This window comes from Balaenoptera ricei, chromosome 12, assembly GCF_028023285.1.
Source record: "Balaenoptera ricei isolate mBalRic1 chromosome 12, mBalRic1.hap2, whole genome shotgun sequence".
NCBI classification, from domain to species: domain Eukaryota; kingdom Metazoa; phylum Chordata; class Mammalia; order Artiodactyla; family Balaenopteridae; genus Balaenoptera; species Balaenoptera ricei.
Genome location: NC_082650.1, coordinates 83324136 through 83337558, shown reverse-complemented (window position 1 = coordinate 83337558; position 13423 = coordinate 83324136).

Here is a 13423-nt window from a genome sequence, read left to right as displayed (position 1 = left end):
GAAGGCTAAATATTTAGTACTCCTTCAAACCACAAATATATAAATCCCTTTGAACTTTTGTTTAGTCAGATAAAAAGAACCGGATTTTTCTGCTAATAAAAATTTTATGTTCTCTGTTCATGTTCAAAATAAGGGATTTATTACATGCATTTACTTTATGTGCTTCTGAGCCAGTCAGCATCTTAGTAGGCATTTGAAAGGGTTTAACTTTAGATAATAAAACAAGCCAGTCTTCTTGGGAAATAGCCTTATGCCACATATTATTTGGTTTCAGAGTAACAGCTGACTATGCCTGACAACTTTGGAAGAGGAAACTCTCTTGTCTCTTGGTAGAGCGGCTTGGAATTGTTCCATGAAGTTTGCACAGATTTTTAACAGAGATGGAGACGTATGGGTGAAAAGTGTTTAACTTTCTACTAGGGGCACTGTCTCTAATCGCTGGATCAAGACAACTGGTATTTCATCAATTATGTAAGTAGCAGTGGAAACTTGAGTTAACTGATACCATGTTTCTAATTTATTTTAGTGAACTTTTTTAACACCTCTTTATCTGGCTCTTGTTCAGATTGCTAATGACTTGAGCCTCTGAAATCTCTGAGTTTCCTGACTATAATCAGACCCATACTTTCTTAAGTGTTATTTGACAAAAAAAATACAAATACAAGAAATGCTTTTCAGAAAGGTACTTGTCTATGAAAAGGAGCGTTGGTACTCCAATTCATGGATATCATTAATTTTAAAAAGCTAAAGCAGGACTTCCCTGGTGGTGCAGTGGTTAAGAACCTGCCTGCCAATGCAGGGGACACAGGTTCAATCCCTGGTCCTGGAAGATCCCACATGCCACGCAGCAACAAAGCCCACATGCCACAACTACTGTGCCTGCACTCTAGAGCCAGCAAGCCACAACAACTGAGCCCGCGTGCTGCAACTACTGAAGCCCATGCACCTAAAGCCTGTGCTCCGCAACAAGAGAAGCCACCGCAATGAGAAGCCCGCGCACCGCAACGAAGAGCAGCCCCCGCTCGCCACAACTAGAGAAAGCCCACGCGCAGCAATGAAGACCCAATGCAACCAAAAATAATAAATTAATTAAATAAATTTATTTTTAAAATAAATAAACATAAAAAGGTACAGCAAATACTCTCCCCCAAGAACACGGAAACAAATGTCTTGAGCTGGTTTGTGCCTTGCACAAATCAATAAAGAATCCCTTAAGGACTCCAGACAACAGTCTAACTTTAAGTTCTCAGTCTCATAGAACAACTATTTTAATTAAATACAGAGATTCCCCCACCAACTTCAATCCTCAATTATTTAAGACTTTTTTTAAAAAAAGGCATTAAAATGGCTTTAATAAAGATACTGACAAACTCATGACCATCGAGAGCAGAAAATGAGTTTTCAATGAAAGGGATGGTTATTGCTGCTATTTTAATAAATGAGGTCCTATAATTAGGAAGGTCTGGGCACTGCCCTCATGCTGTTTAAATTAATCCATAAAACTCTACATGTGCAGCTTGTTCCACACTCACCCTGAAAAAATGTGACTGCAGAAGGCAACGAAAGTCCACATGTCTACTGATAGTAAGGAAGGCTCACTGGGGAACACTTTGTAAAGGCCTGGGATGTGCACAGTTAAGGTTAAGATTCGTAAATTGAGATAAAAAGAAACATCATAGAGGCTGCTCCATAAACCCGAGTGTTCAAACATCTCTCTGCATCTTACAACTGTGGAAAGAAAATAAAAGAGCAAATTTAGGCACAGTAATGACTCTCCCAGGAGAATTTCCTTTCCTGTTCCCTCTTAACGAATCTGATAAGGAAATGCATGGGATCAGAAGTATAAAAGTTACATGAAGTAATTAATATCACTTTTTATTTTTAAATCCAAACTTAAAAAAAAATGACTATAATTAGTTGCAGGAAAAATTCTTTGTAACCAAAGTTATATTAATGGGTAAATAAATAGAATATGCTGTTTTTTAATAAATGTTCCCCCCAAATTATTTCAACCAGACAGGAAAAAAATCCTATTGAAAAGAAATTAATGTGGAAGAAATTCAATCTTGTTCCAAAAAGCACACATCAAAAGTTGGCATTCTGTAATCCTTAGGCAAAACTAGCATTCCATTAAGTATCAGAGATGCAAGCATTTTTCCAGATAAATGAATTCCATTTCTGGTCTATTACTTTGAAAAGGCTGACAACTTAGTTAAGTATATGGCACACCCTCATCAAACACTCTCCAAGCCACAACATCCTGGAAGAAATCATATCAGTCCTCCTTTCTAACATCTATAATTAATAAAAAATATATGAATTTTCTATATATATTTCCAAGTCATAACAACAGACTACAATAACTTCATAGGGATTATTTGAAGGTTTTAAAACAAAATCTGAGTGAATAACAGAGGGAAGGACATACCATATTCATAAATGGGAAAATTTACTACCATTAAAGTGGCAATTTTATCTCAAAATAAAATACAAATTTAAGAAAATTCCAATTAGAATCCCAATGTGGTTTTATTTGGAATAGATTAAAATAACTATACATTTCATGTGAATAAAATGTGTATGAATGAATTAATAAGTGAAAATTGCCAAGAAGTGTTTAAAAGAAAAAAGGAAGGTTAAGGGGTAAGAGACTTATTAAAGAAATGTGGCCCACTAGATATTAAAACTGACTATAAAATCACTATCACCAAAACAGTATTTTATTGACATGAAAATAGACAAGTAGACAAATGGAATTAAGTAGAAAGCCCAAAGAAATCTTAATATATGAAAAGAGGGACATTTCAGTTTTTAATGGATGGATTATTTAATGGTATTGGCAGAACCACAATCCATCTAGAAAAAAATGTCATGCCATTTACATGAATAAATTTCAGATGGGTTAAAGATCTAATTGTGTGTGTGTGTGTTTTAAGTTTTTTTAAATTTTATTTTGGTAAGAACACTTAACATGAGACCTTAACAGATTTTTAAGTGTACAATATGGTACTGTAAACTATAAGCACAGTGGTACCTCTAGATCTTATATCAGATCTCTAGAGCTTGTTTATCTTCCATAACAGAAATTTCATACACGTTGATTAGTGACTCTCCATTTCCCCCTCCTCCCAGCCCCTGGCAACTACCATTCTATTCTATGAGTTTGGCTGTTTTAAATACCTCATATAAGTGCAATCATGCAGTATTTGTCCTTCTGTGACTGGCTTATTTAATGCAGCATAATGTTCTCAAGGTGATCCGTGTTTTCACATATTGCAGGATCTAATTTTATATACATATAACACAGGATGCGTGTAGACCTTCATCAGAAAGACAGGAAATCCAGAATTCCCCAGAAGAGAAGACTGGCAAATTTGACTTCTTTAAAATGTAAAAATGGGACTTCCCTGGTGGTCCAGTGGTTGAGACTTTGCCTTCCAACGCAGGGGGTGTGAGTTTGATCCCTGGTTGGGGAGCTAAGATCCCACATGCCTCGCAGCCAGAAAACCAAAAAACATAAGAAGCAATACTGTAACAAATTCAATAAAGACTTAAAAAAAAATTTTTTTTAATGTAAAATGCCTCTTTGATAAAGATTGTATTTCCTCACAGAAGACATTTGCAGCCCTTGTAATTAACTCTTGGTAAATATCTGTAGACAAAGAGCCCCTCAAACTGCCCATTAGAAAAATGGGCAAAGGGTAACTGACAGAAGCAGAATAGAAAATTTGAATGGCTAATAAGCATATAAAATGAGCTCAAGTTCATTGGTTGTCTTCAAAATGCAAAGAAAAAAAAATGACAAGAATGAGAGGCTACTTTTTACTCACCAGATGGACAAATATTAGCAATCACTAATGCCTGGTATTGGCAGGGGCTCTCATATACTGGTGATGAGAATATGAGTAAATATATTTCCAGCCAGTGATTTGGCATATCTATTAAAACTACAGATGTGTGTAACCTTTGATCCAGGAATTCCATATCTAAGTTACATTCACAGAAATAAGACCACCAGTACCTAAAGATGAATGTTCATGAGTGCTTTCTGCAGTACTGCTTGTAGTAGTAAAAACTGGTAACCTCCATTCCCATCAGTAGAGGAAGAGCTGGATAAACTAACATAAAATCACACTTAGAGAATCTATAGAATATTGCTACTGAAAAGAGTAGGTTTATCGATATGTAGTTACCTGAAAAGATATTCATCATATATTCTTCACGTAAAAGAAAGAAATTTACCAAATAATGTGTATAGTATAATAGTGAAATTTTAAAAACTCTTTGTATCTGGGTATATTTGTAGATAAACAGAAAAAAAAAAACATGGAATAACACATACCAAATGGCTAACATTAAATTCAAAGAGTAGGAAGAGAGACTCTGTAGATCAGAAAGAGAAAGGAGAAGGCTAATATTTGATTTGCTATCTTATTACCTGAGGAATTTAAAGGTACAAATACATTGTAAGGCAATATGTTGCCATTGTTCACGGATACTTTTTCACCTAAACTACACCTGCTCCTTTGGCCTACACATGTTCCCACTGCTGTCATCTGGCCTTCAAAACAGGTGGCTCACGGATAAACTGACTGATCTAAGAATTCATGTGAGTCAAAAGCATTTTATTTACTAAAACATTGCCCAAAATGACCTAACAGAGGCTCTCCAATAATTATAGTGAAAAGGAAATTTCAACCTAATTTTCCCTGTGAGTAGTCAACAAAGAGGGGTAGAATAGTAAGCCAGACCTCTGATATCTTACCTCTTAGAAACTGTGCAAAACAATCTGTGGTCTGAGCTTTCTTTTTTTTAATAAAAATTTGGGCCTAGGAAGAACGTATCTCAAACCAGCTCAGTTATTTATCCAATTATTCTCTGAAAGCATATCCATTGACACCTGAGTATTTTTGTACTCAAATACTCATAAAGTTTTACTTTCTAAAGAATGGGAACAATTTTCAAATGTTTAAGCACTTTTGTAATAATAAAAAAGTTACTAACATTTTTGGAAAGCTTACTTTGTGTCAGGCACTGTGCTAAAAGTGCTTCATATACATATTTTATCCCATTATGACAACAATTCCATTAGGTAGATATTATTATCCACTCTGTTTTACAAATGAAGAAGCTGAGGTTAGGGACTATATGTAATCTACACAAAGGTACGCAGCCAGGAATTGGCTTGGCCACTAGGGAAGCCACTCTTAGGGAAGTCACTTTGCCTCCCTAAAGAGTATCAGAGCCTCCTACAAAGTAGAAGAGGTTTCCCTCAGAATGTTCTTAGGGCTGGTGAAACAGGTCAGCCAGGGGGTCCCCTCATAGACAGGACCACAGGTGTTCCAAAGGATCCATTCATTCTTAAGGTGGTTCAAGGACCATGAGCCGTCAGCCAATGAGCTTTGACTTCATTATCTAAATCCTACAGCAACAGGGCTGTGATAAGTGAGCAGGTAAACACTCTAAGAATAGAAGCAGTAATAATCGCATAGGACACTGGGAATATGAGGCATCGACAGACCTTGGATCTTCACAGCAGTGCCACTCACTTTGCACCCACCCCCCAGGAACAAACCAGCAACAGACACATTTAGAGGCTGTTTGCAGTGGTGAGAGATATTACCCTACATACCAGCACTACAGGACGGAGAAAGAGCCAGCACCACGCAGCTCTGAGCAGACCAACGTGCAGCAGGCCTGTGAGTTGGACAAGAATTCCCATCCAGTGGGGAAGATGGAGAGAAATGTTTCATTGTCACTGCTTTATTTACCCTGTTTTTAAAAACATGCACCATCCTTGCAGAAACTTCCCTAGATCTGACCTATATTTTCCCACACAAAGAACTTTGGAGAACTCTTCCTCATCTTTTAGTTTTGGGGGGAACAACCTTTAAGGAGAGCTCATTCTATTCAGAATGTGAGGGTCAAACATGACATTAAGGTATATAGAGCCATAGGTAAAGTGAACTCCATAAACTTACAGAACAGAATCGTAGGGCAACGAGATTTAACCAGCTTGTATTCACTTAGCTTTGCAGATACACAAAACTAGGTGCCTACTGGAAATACAAGGTTGACTTTCCAGGTTTTTTACTGCCCACCGGAATTTTCGGATGAATTAATTTCAATCTATGGAAGACAAGCTAAAAAGTATTATGGCATGGTATCAGAGAGATTAAAAGATTGAAGAGGTTTGCTGTAGTGATCCTCTGTGTCAGTCTAGATACCAACAAGAGACAGATGGTATGCTCAAATAAAGAAAATATGAAAACTTTAAGAAAGGTTTGTTGACAGAGGTGTGAGTAGGGTATAGAGAAACCCCAAGGGCCTCAGGAGTTGTCGTTCTACTTACCACTCCCGTGCCTGAAGAGGGAAGGGGAGGCAAGTTACCAAGGGAGCTGTGTGGAGAAGACCATCTTAGAAGAGCTGTGACCCTCAGCTGAGGCACAAAATCAGCCAGTTGAGAACCCACAAGAAGGGGTGTCTCCCCATGGGCCAAATCCAACTCATAACCAGAGAGCAAGAGACATTATTGATGTAATCTCCAAAGGTCAGCCTGCTTGCCATAGAGCAGGGTGGAGAATAAGAAAGAGTGACTGAAGCGACAAAGGGAAGATACCCAGGACAGCATCTGTCTTTCCACTCAACGCCTGTAGCAGCCTAGGCTGCTGATAGTTTAAAACTAAGAAGAACACAGTATCTTTTGGCATAGTCCATGGAATAGAACATCTCATTCAGAGCACAAACTGAATGGCACAAACATGCCTTAGGCAGTTTGGTAAGAGGACAGGGGTTCATTCACTGCAAGAACAAAAAGATCATTAATTTTAGACTTGGCTTCTCCTATTCCATTTGTAGAACCAAAATATACTACAAGCATAAAGATCCACAGTATCAATAGCTGTATCAATACAGTATCAAACTGTAACCACATTTCCTTAGCTGCTTTCATTACAGCACCTGACAGAGAGAGAAAATTAACTGGGAAGAGACAGAAAGTAAGGAAGATGAATGTTCTTAAGTTTATTACAGCCCACATGCACATATTTTAAACATTACTTGTTTCCAGCAGGTCAAAGGTCAAAGCTACCTGTAGGAATTGTGATGGTCTCTACCTGAGCCAATAATCATTCCATGTGTCCAGGAAAGTTCATTTTTCTGTGTATGCTATTGGCAAATTATCAGAATTGTATGAAGGGCTTGGACTTCCTTCCCTCTCATTGGAATATTTCGAGGGTAATTTCAGCTGACATCCAGGATTCATGACCATAAGATGATATGTCACTATAAGATTTTAACATATGGTAAGTTCAGATATTAACCTAAGAGTGTCACATCCATTAATACCTCTATAATGAAAAGTATGCCAGAATATCTTTTATTTTGTCTGCTTGTTGGGTTTGCGACATTTAGATAGATAGATAATAGATAGATGGATAGAGAGATAGATGATAGATAGATAGATAATAGATCCTTTACTCTCCTTTTCTATATTTTTTTTCAATTTAGAAAAATAAAACTTGGCTCATTTCTTATGCAAAATGGATCAAACTTCCACCTAGGAATTTCAGAGAAAAGTTCTCTTTCAGTAGTCAATTACTTTGGTTTAAAAAAAAAAAAAAAATGTTGGTCAGAGAAGGATTCGCTCCCAAGGTCTCTCCAAGCATCCCTCCTGCTTGTTGTGAGACGGACTCCTGGTCTCTAGGGCCCAGTTTATGAAAGAGAGTGGGCTGATGGAGAACTCCAGGCCCAGAGGGTTTCATAGTGAATTCTACTAAACATTTAAGGAAGAAGTAATAACAATTTGACAAAATCTCTTCCAGAACGTAAGAGGAGGGAACACTTCTCAACTCATTTTGTGAAGCCAGCCTTGCCCTGATACCAAAATAGACAGAGACATTACAAGAAAACCAGGAACCAAAACTATGAACTCTCATGAACACAGACCAAGGGTCAGCAAACTGCAGTCTGTGGGCTGGCAAGCTGTAAATAAAGCTTTATTGGAACACAGCCACATCCATTCATTTGCTATGACAGAGCTGAACAGTTGCAGATGCAACAGAAAATATGTGGTCCGAAAGTCAACAATATTTACTATATGACCGTTTACAAAGTTTGCCGACCGCTGACGCAAAATTTCTCAACAAAATAGCAGCAAAGTTGAGTTGAGCAATACGTAAAAGCATAAAATACCTAGTGACCAAGTCCACAAAGGGCAAGGCAGGGTGGGGTAGATCCCAGAGCCGAAGTCGGGTGAGGAGGGCGTCTGCGCATGGGCACAGGGCCAGCAGCCCAAGCAGACAGAGAGTGTCTGCAAAGTGAGCTCAGGGACCCAAGTAAAATGACGGGGTATTCATGCTGCAGGCAGCAATGGCAGCAGGAAAATAGTTACCTACACAGGGAACATAGACAATATGGAAGCATGCAGAGAACAATCTTCCTGCACCAGAACTAAAAATCCCAAAAGTCCTAAAAGAATCATGAGGATATGTCAGAAGGTAAAAGATGCCAGTTTAAAGGGCCTCCTACTGGCCCAACTGTGGACAATTATGATATTAATGGATTACAATCTATTGAATAAAAATAGGTATGGATGAGTTCATACTTATAAATAAATAAAGAAGCTGTTCTTTAGGGTTAGAAGGCCAGCTAATAAGTGTGGAAGGAACAGCTGAATGATAAAAACTTACCTTTTGGCAGCCATCATAGTAATAATTAATTCAGCCAAGAAACACCCATGGATATTCAAACCAGAGGCACTGGCGTGTTGGAGTCAATGGTTAACTCTTCAGGAACTTTGTGAATCCGTTGTTAAAATTATTAAAATGTAGATGATTTGAATGTGCAGTTGACTCAGTTACGTATAAATAAAGGTAGCAGGCACTCAAACCTCCCCGCTTAGGCGGCCCTGAGGACAAGCTCGTCTGCTTCGGCCCTGCCCGCTGCACGGAGGCCGCTTCGTCTGACTCAGGCTACACCGTCCCGTCCTGCCTCCCTCTCTCCTCACTTCCTTTGGCAGAAGTAAAATTGTCACCTGCAGGTCTAGACTTCTATATTAACAGGTCAGCATTGCCAGAGACCAAAAAGCTTTCCTTCCCAGTAGTTGTAGCAAATGTTCCAGCCTGCCACGGACTGGCTTGATTCGGGTCACACAGCCACCCCTCCATCAGTCCCTGTGGTAGGGCAGGAGCTGAGGACCTGGATGCAATACGCTGACTGTAGAGGCCAGGTCCAGGTGCCTGGCCCTGGAACCAAGGAGCTGGGCCAGCCCCTCTGGGACCACGTGGGCTGCGGACGATGGGGAGGTTGATCCTCTGAAGGAAAACTGAGAGCTAGAACCAGAAGAGTAGGGCAGGCAAGAAAACCCTGCAGGTACCCACATATACGGGAAACAAAGGGGAGTGGACCCATCAGGCAAGGGAGAGAGCAGCCCTTCAGGTAACTAGAAGGTGCGAATTTCGTGGGAAACACGGAAGAGAGTCATAAAGGGGGGAGGAGGCAAAAGTGTTTTATTCAGCAAACATCAAAAACCAGCATAGGGGCTTCCCTGGTGGCACAGTGGTTGAGAATCTGCCTGCCAATGCAGGGGACACGGGTTCGAGCCCTGGGCTGGGAAGATCCCACATGCCGCGGAGCAACTGGGCCCGTGAGCCACAACTACTGAGCCTGCGCGTCTGGAGCCTGTGCTCCGCAACGGGAGAGGCCGCGACGGTGAGAGGCCCGCGCACCGCCGTGAAGAGGGGCCTCCACTTGCCGCAACTGGAGAAAGCCCTCGCACAGAAACGAAGACCCAACACAGCCAAAAAAATAATAATAAAAATAAATAAATAAATAAATAAATAAAATTTTAACAGTATAAAAAGAAAAAAGTCTTTGTATCCAGCAATCGTTAGTAACACTGCGAGGGCTACCTGAGCAGAGTTGGGGAGGGGGGGCTGTTAGTCATAGTTCAATAGTTCACAGAATGATGGCTTAAGTGGATGGTGAGGAGGTGGAAGCAAAAGGCAGAGACTCATCTTTCCAGAAGTTTCTCTGTCAAAGGACAGAACGAGATTCAGTGTGTAACCCTAACCCTAACCATCTAACCTTAACTCTAACCCTAACATGATTTTTCTGAAGGGGAAAACCTGAATATATTTAGGGGCAGACAGAAAGAAACGCATAAATTGTGCCACGTTTGCGAACACTGGAAATGTATTGAGATAAAGAAGTAGATAGCTAGTGGGCTACTATTTGAGCTGTGCTCCAAATGATGTCACTTTCATACTGTCTAAGAAATGATCCTTTGCTATAAACTAAAAATTTGTGAAGACCAGGAGGTATCTTACTTCTTCAGTTTACCAAAAAAGGCTGACACAGTGCCTCTGAATAAGTAAGTTAATAATAAAAAACATATTTTAAGTGTGCTCTGTTGAATTAGAGGTCTCAAAATGAACAAATTGTACTTGGAAAGCCTCAGATTTCAAATCTTCGATACCAAGCAAACAGAAGCAGGCAAAACAAAACAAAACCTGGCCAAAGCTGCGAAATTCCCACAGAGGGAGACATGTCCAAGTAGTTTAGCCTTACACTGGAATATCATACACCTATAAGTCATTCAATTTCCCGGAGAATATTTGCTCAATATTTATTTTAAAAATATTTGATTGCCTACTATGTGTTTAATAATAACACACATCTATAATGTGGGTTTCCATTAGTGTAGATTGAGAAGCTCTTTTGTTTGACTGCTTTCCAGATAACTTCTCTGATTTTTTCAGTATAATCTAAAAATATCAGTCACAGGGACAGCCCTCCAGTTTGGAAATCTTGATACATTCTCGAATGAGAACACACTGTGCCTTGGGCAGGAACTGAATCTCTTTGTCTGCTCTTTTCTCCTTCCTTGAGGGTAAGCCTGGCTTAGCAGAATAATCTGCCCATTTGAACAGTGAACATAGCTGCCTGCTTGAGAGAGTTCTTAAGTCCACATCTGCATAATCCTAATGAAAAATGAGAAGGAGGAATGAGTGAAGAAAAGTCCCTTAATAACAATATAATACCTCTGTCCATATTTGTAGGATTTGAGTTTCCATTCAGTCAGAATTGGCTAGGAAATTCAAATGTGTCTTCAGCGCAGCAAAGGACACAAAACAGATGCATGATGAGGAACTATTGCTCTTCTGGTTCCCTGACTCTATTCAAACAAATATGTTGACAGGTCATCTAACAGTAATTTTATAAGCAAGTTCAGTTTCCCTCTAAATTAAGCAAAGTAGTCATACCCCAGGCAAGAAAGGAACTCTTAAGTAACTCGCTGCCCCCGGTCCGGTTCTCTCCCCTCTGGCTCACGGCTGCCTCTCTGTTTCTCAGCCAGTGACTGGAGGGGAGGATTCCAGAGTGACTCTGAGACGCAGCCAGGCCGGGGAAAAGTCTGGATTAAATAAATTAAACAAATCCAAGCACTTCTGATCATGTCACACTCGGAGTGAATATCTCCCTCCCCGTCTCTCCATCACCTCCACACTCATCCTCAAGATAAAAGTTAGGCTTCTCAGCTTGATTGCAAGGCCCTTTCTCCACCATCTGGTTCCCATTTCCCTCTCCCGACATATCCCTGTGCCCACCCGGTCTCCCTTCCCCCTCCGCGTTCCTTCACACCTTTTTCAAAGTGGCTTCTTCTGCCAGAAATGCCTTTCCTCTAGGAAACAGAAATTGCTTGGTTATATTGCAATGTTCTTGTCTGAGAAAATAGTAAAATCCCGAAGGTAGTGCCTCACTGGTACCTCTTGCCACCTACAAAAGGAGCCTATGTTTCAGTCTAAAGTTTTACTTTTGGTCTCTTTTAGGGGAGCCTAAACTCTGTTTTTGGTAATCCACTTTGAATTGATAAATCATTAGAATTCTAATGGAAACAAGAATAACACCAATGAAAGCTCAAGAGAAACACTCACCATCATATATATGATAGGTGCAATTTGACTTTCACCTTAACGGTGTGGATTGGACTCTATTGTGTATTATATTTGCAGCCACTATTGCTGGCTACCTTTGCTCATAGCTGAAATGCTGAAGGACTTAAGGGTGTCAACAAAAATTTTTAAGTAAAATGTCATTTGAAAATCATAATTAAAGCCCATCATTTAAAAGGTCTTTGGAAACAATAATTTAAGCTTCCAAGGGCCTTGGGGATTCAAGAAGTTAATTTCAGATCAACTCTCATGACTATGATGTATCATTTCTATAAAAGCTATAGTACCAGAATAACTGGAAATTATAGTCTACAATTTCCTAGAGCTATGTATTCTAGTATTTTATGGAGATAAAGAGTCACTAGGAGTTTCTTACAATCTGTGATAAATATCAAGAGGGAATATCTTAATGATATTCATCAGATTAGAGAATTGGTCCCCAGTCTCCTCTTTGGTGTTTCTCCCATATACTTTTCTTCCCTACAGCCCCAGGTTTTGATGGCTTCTACACTAAAAATTAGGCCTTCTATTGCTTTTCCCAAGATAATTTCTTGGTGTTCTTGGATCTGAGGAACATGAGCTATGGATAAGGCAACAAGGAAAAAGAAGATGACCACAGAATTAAGTGCCGTGAATAACGACAGTGTACATGCCAAAAAGATGACATACTAATAGAATGAGACATTTAGGTCTTGCTCTGATATGCCAAAGCTGAATTGATTCAAGCTGCTCTTGGAATAAGGATTCCTTGGAACCTTAATGTGCAAATGATGCTGGCTGGGTAAAAAATACCCCAAATAAAATCAAACAGAACTGATAAAAGCTGGAAGAACTTCAAAAGGAATCCATAGAGCATTAATGGAATAGGGAGTGTTCCTTGGCTTCGGAAGCTGATTCTTACACCTAGAAAAGCTATTCCCATCACAGACATCAATTAAATGATTGCTCTCACTTTTAATAAGAATGTCTATGCTCATTTCAATTGACCTTTCCTTTCTTATGATGAGTGAAAAACAATGAGCAAAATCAAGTGGTGGATGTTATTCCATTTGTTCTTATTTTCAAAATTTATTAAATTATGTTAGACAGCTTATCCTTGAGCCTTTTCAAAAATTCATTCATTCCAATATCATATGAATATAGTATTTTTGTGAGTCATCACCTTCCGCATTTCTTCTGGAAAAATTACTTCCAAATTAAATATTCAATGAAAAATTCTCAGAATATCACTGAGGTCGTTTTCTTTTCTTCTACATTTAGTCAAGAAGCTAACATACTGTAGCCATCATTCCTCTTCATTTGCTCATTTGTTGAGCAAAATTTAGCTCTCAGCCCCTCTCGCTCTCTGTCTCTTTACAAATATATTTCTTCTCTCCATCAATTTCATCATTTGTTTTTCTCTGCTTACTTTTCCTCCATAGTCTCTCACTCATCTCCACATTCAACATTTCAGTAGCTCACCTTCTGCTACA